Here is a 6127-nt window from a genome sequence, read left to right as displayed (position 1 = left end):
TGATCTGCATCAGCCACTTGCAAACAGGGGAACGCACCAATTCTGGGATTTTTTGGTTAGACGTTCTTTGAAAACTTTATCCCTAATACATCTGTATGTATGAAAGCAAATAAGCATTCCTTATCTATCCGTACAAGAGGTAGAAGCGATTACACTTAAAACTTGGAAAAGAAGAATCTTAAGCTTTTACCTGCGAAATTCTTCGATCCAAGCAGAACTGGTCCTGCTGTCTTACTCAATTGATTATCTTAAAGTAATGCCGTATCTCCAGTGAGGCTGCTTACCTTCCACTGTCTGTTCTTGCCTGCACTACAGGCATCGCACAATCACCCAGCCCAGCATTCACTTAAGTATGCTACCCTCACAGGTTAAAACTAGAGTAAAACCGGAAGTAGTAAAATCAGTATTTTGTTCATTGTGCAAGACATATATGCTGGGTATATAAAAACATGAATTTAAAAATAAGGAAAAAGTAAACCTATGCTTGCCATGCAGGGACACATGAAACAACCATCCCTTCTGGAGCTAGAGTGATTGTGCTTGTACCTGGAAATACAATGCAATTTATCATCTCAGTCATACAAGATAACTCTTCCATGCTTCTGAGAGCCTCAACTGCAGTAAATGCAATTTCTTTAGATGAATAGGTTAGGGGCTGCACCAGCACACTAGAGGTGAGGCTGATGCAGCTCTGTTCCCCAAGATCCAACCAGTAGCAACGCTGAGCATGTATTCTCAACATGCAAACATGTGTAAAACATACATACATATAAATACAGCTGGCCACACGGGTCAACACAGAAACACTGCACTCATGCAGACACAGCACCAATGCCCTTGTGCTGTTTTCCTTTCTGACTGATGAGCATGAAGGTCCATTACTGGGAAATATATATATAGAGAGACACATACACACAGTAAGGACCCCTCTGGTAATTGGCCTTAGACACTCAGCCTATCGAGTTCCAATTCTCTCCCCTGCTGTCACTGGTCCATAAGGCCCCCAAGGTCCACGGCCCCACTCCCCTGTGTCTGTTGCTATGAAATTCACCACATTCAGAGGGAGGATTTTCACCTTAATTCGTTCTAAACCCAAGGCACTGATTTCTTTGATACTCATTTTAAAATTAGAGCATTTTTCTAAATAACAATTAAATAAAAAGCCAAGAAGATAAACCACATGTTAGGAAAACTGCATTTTAAGGTAAGGAACACAAAGACATGATAGTTCCTGCTGCCAGCTCCTTGAAGTGTTTGATATTCCAAAATTGCAAAGCATATTGCCAGCTGAGCTTTTCACATTAGTTACAGCATCACAATTTACCAAGAGAAATGAACGGGAAAACTTTACCAACATAAGCTGGCAATTTCCTCATTATTTGTAATATTAATTTATTTGTAAAGAAATAAAATCCTGTTGCACCTCTACAGATTTAGGTTAAATACGACTTACTTGAGGGTCATACTTCTATACTGTGCTAATTTAAGCCTGAACTCTCACCCTTAAAATAAATGAAAATAGTCTAGATTTATGTTTATGTAAATGAGTCCAGGACCTGAACTAATGCAATACCTGTTGAGTATCTCCAGAGTTATTTCTTATGCTAGTGTTCTGGATACATAAAGATGTTAAATGTGTTCTTACTGTTAATTTTATTGCTTTGACCTATCAAATGTTAAAGTCGAATAAATTTGTATGTAAACATAGGTTGGATCATCTCAGCCATTTCCTTTTCTCCCTCTCAGACACCTTTGCACTTGCTTTTCAGTCTCCTCAAGGGGAAGTGCTCCATCAAGATTCATAAAGCTGCCACTGCATCACTTTAAACTTCTTTTCTAAAACAGTGTGTGCCAGAGTGCCAGGAGTGTTGTTTGGCACAGTTAAACTGAGCTGGCACACCTGTTTTTAACAATGAACTTCTGTTGTTGTTTCCTCTTAGCCCTTCTCCCCTCCACCTTTTCCTCTCAGACACCTGCTGCATATTCATTGTGTATAGCTGCTGCCGGTTGCAATGGGCAACCCCATTTCAAAATGAATGTTTTAGATAAGAAGACTGTGAGATTTTGCAGATGTGGTGGTCTATCCCTCTGTATCTTTGCTCACTAATCTATGTTACCCCAGAAATCCTCACCTCTTCACTCAAAGGTGGTATTTGGAACCTGTCCTGCTATTTAACCCTTCCTACCTCCAGTACACCTCACTCACCTTGTGCCCTCTCCTTACCTACAGATGCCATCAGCTATATCCTTCTTCACTGTTTCACTGGAAAGCAGCAGCAAAATTGTGGGTAAGACAAAGGAGAGGAGTGAATGCTGAGAATGCAGTGAATGGCAATGATTATATTCCAGCCCTGAGATTGGTCAAAATCAATAGTGGTTCAGAGAGATCTAGTGGTATGGAGCAGACCTGAGATGGGCTGCCAGGAAGCAAAGAGCTATGCTACAGTATTCTGTAGTCACTGTGATAAGAATAATATAGCAGTGTCTAGAAAGTGTTTGGCATTTCTGTTGTACTGTAACATTGATATATTGCCCATCACTACTTTGTACAGTGTCTAACTCTGATCTTTGGGATTTTCAAGTACCAGAAGAAAAAAAGAGTGGATAACAACAGTTGTGAATCTCAAACTAGATGCAAAGTGGCAAAATGGTACTATCTGTGATCTGCTCTTCACTGCAGATATTTTCAAAATTGCATGTGAATTCTCTGAAGTCTGTGGGGTAATTCCAGAATTATTCCAGTGTAGCATGGAACACAATTTGATTTAGAAAGAAATGTGTTTCAAAATGAGAGGTCTGTTACTTGGCACAACAACAGAACTGATGCTTGTATCTCGTTCTACAAAGACAGGTATCTATGTGTTGGTGTGAGTAAGTATTACTTAGTTCTTTTTTGCAGGAATGCTTTCAGTCAATAAGTTGCTGAAGGAGCCACCTAGTTGCTTGGTACTTACGAAAGCAGTATTAATATATATTGACGGCCCATAGCTTATAGGTTCCAGGTTTATCTTTTGGAATCTGAAAGAAAATATAAAGAAAACAACATTATTTTGCTAAGGGGAAAGAAAACTTAATGTAATTTACAAATGCATGGTCCTTATCAGCCATTTAAATGTCATTGCACACACATCCCCACTTTATCGTGTTATAAAAGGTTGTGAAATCAACTAACTTGCCTCTAGTCAACAGTGGCATTCTTGTAATTGAACAAGTAATTGAGTATCTCCATAGCACAGGTGACCTCACAGCCTGAAAGGCTGAGATTAGAGGAACTGACATGAGGTTCCATAATGCAACAGGGTTTAATGAGACTGCATTAAATCATGGAGGCCATGACGTTTGCAAGGAGATCCTACATTTCTGTCTGGAGATAGAACATCAACTCCTAATGACTGGGTAGCAACTTCACCTTTATTTAAATTCTAAGTTGTTACCACAACACCTAGCCCACAAAGGTTCTTGATCTCAGTTATGACTTCTGTTCATATGAGAAGTTCATTCACCATGAAAGACTTCAGCACTGGATATCCTGCACAGAAGGAAACAGAAGTGGATGGATGTGGAATCCACAGTCCCAACCTCCAGGTTGGGTTTAGATCTGGGGGTCTCTAGCTGGCTGCCATTGGAAGACATAGTGGCCTGCAGGCTTGCCTGATCCAACTTGTGTTCCTTTTCATAGAGTATTTTTCAGCCCAGGGTACAATGCAGTTGCTCAAACTCAGGTCCGTGGGGCTTTTTAAGTTGGAAGCTTTAATTAATGGGCCTTGTCAGTTTGGTCTGGTGTTTCCTATTTTCCAGGCACCCAAAAGAAAAAGGTCAGGATATCTAAAATCCATTATTTCAGTGTCTCCTGAATATCAATTCCTTCCACAAAACAAAGAAGAGAAAGCATGGCCTGAAGGATGGAGGGCTCTCATAAACACAGCTGGAAATGAATTACACAATGGGAAGAATTGTTGCTAGCCTCTGCTTTTTTATTAAAACCAAGGATATATTCACCCAAGCAGCTCTAGGAATACTCAGATCATGACTCAGAAAATGAGCTTGTATGAAGTAATTGGGACCTAGACAGTTTAGGCCTTTACAGTGAGTATCTTAAATTTGCACCCCTAGATTCTGTGGATGCCACTGTCAGTGGTGATGCTTGCATAGAAATGTAAATCTAAAATGTTTTATTTGGGAGTGCCCTTGTGCACTCAGCCTGTATTCTAACTCCATGTTTTGACAAGATGTGGATGTGTATCAGCCGATATTTCCATCTCCCTAGTTTTCAAGGAATTAAAAATGGAAACTGGGGTATATGCTTCAAAGTGGAATCAGTCTAGACCAGGAGCATAGGACAAATGATGGAGCACACCTACTTTGTGTCTAGACATCAACATAATTTCTAACAGAGATGCAAATAAAGTAACACTAAAGACAAAGACTATAATCTGGAAAGTCTTTTCAAGGGCTTTTAGATTAAAGGAGATATATACATTGGAAATATTACCATTGAGGAAATAGCAAAGGTTCCTCAGTTCTAGACTGTCAGTTCATGTTACTCTGTCAACATAGCTGAGCAAAGTGCCACTGGTTAAATAAAGTACAAAGCTCTGCTAATTGTGGTATGTTGAAGAAAAGAGATTTTGCTTACTGATTAGTCTATGTGTACAGCTCATTCAGATTAAAGAGAATGGAAGAGCTGGCTAGCTCATGAAAGGAATGAAAATAACCTTACCATCTCAGTCAAGACATCAGCACAGGCCATGCGAATTCGCTTGACAGTCAAGGGGCAGTTCAGTGAGAAGTCCAGGGGCAGTCCTCTTTCTTTCCATGCAGCAGCCACTGCATCTCATATTGCAAAGAACACTGAGCTGCCCAGGAAGAATTCAGCCTCTCTCATGCCCTGGCAGAGGAGAGAGACAGCTGAAGAGACTGGCTTTAGAAACTGACAGTAGAGATTAGCACATCTCTGCTGTAGTTATTGAAATACACTGAATAGCATCAGCTCCGTATCTGGACATGCCCATTGTATTTGGATTCAACAACTTTCCTTGGGTGTCTGGGAACTTTCAAATCAGAAAACCATCAAGGACTAGGATTTGGCTGATGTAGATAGTTTTACATTTCATAATACAGCTACACCATCAAAGCTTCCTGCTGGGACTTAAGTACTCATGTTATAAAGCCATGAAATAAACTCATGACTTCTCACATAAACTACCTTTTCTATATCGAAGTGGAATTAATTCTATATGATGAAACAGAGAAAGAGAGACATCCATTCCCACTGCTGCCTTAGGCCCTCTTTCATGGGTAAAGTTTGTGCTGTCTAATTTTGATAAGAAATGTGCTCTTTGTCTCTATTTACTTAAAGTGCAAGAGTTTGTTTACTCGTTTACACCATCTAAGGCCATAAGAAAATGGTATGGTCTTTCTTCTGGAAATTTCTATTCCTTTTTGTACTGTTTTTGTCTGGGATAGAGTTAATTTTCTTAATAGTAGCTAGTATGGGGCTGTGTTTTGGATTTGTGCTGAAAACTGGAGTTGGAACTAGATGATCTTAAGGTCCTTTCCAACCTAACTATTCTATGATTCTATAATAACACAGGGATGTTCTAGTTACTGCTGAGCAGTGCTTAGACAGAGTCAAGGCCTTTTCTGCTCCTCACCCCACCCCACCAGCGAGTAGGCTGGGGGAGCACAAGGATTTAGGAGGTGACACAGCTAGGACAGCTGACCCTAACTGACCAAAGGGATATTCCACACCATATGACATCATGCTCTGCCTATAAAGCTGGGGGAGGAAAAAAGAAGTGGGGAGGGAATGTTTGGAGTGCTGGTGTTTGTCTTCCCAAGTAACCATTACAGGTGATGGAATCCTGGTGTCCTGGAGATGGCTGAACATCTGCCTGCTGACGGCGGGTGGTGAATTCATTCCAATCCATACTTCGTTTTGCTTGCATGTGTGGCTTTTGCTTCACCTATTAAACTGTCTTTATTTCAACCCATGAGTTTTCTCATTTTTGCCCTTTCGATTCTCTCCCCCATCCCCCAGGTGGTAAGAGAGCAAAAGGCTGTGTGGCTTAGCTGCCTACTGGGGTTTAAACACAACACTTTGTCATACCTTAGATTAAAAGGCGGG

At 40.5% G+C, this 6127-nt stretch overlaps 1 pseudogene; it reads right to left on the bottom strand.

Moving 5' to 3' along the window:
* Window positions 1-2964: 2964 nt before the first annotated feature.
* LOC104407816 overlaps window positions 2965-6127 on the bottom strand; it is a 20981-nt pseudogene continuing 17818 nt past the window's right edge.

This window comes from Nestor notabilis, unplaced genomic scaffold (genome assembly GCF_000696875.1).
Source record: "Nestor notabilis isolate BGI_N333 unplaced genomic scaffold, ASM69687v1 scaffold7946, whole genome shotgun sequence".
Taxonomy (NCBI): Eukaryota; Metazoa; Chordata; class Aves; order Psittaciformes; family Psittacidae; genus Nestor; species Nestor notabilis.
Note: the sequence above shows the minus strand (reverse complement) of the source record. Positions and strands in the feature narration are given on the sequence as shown.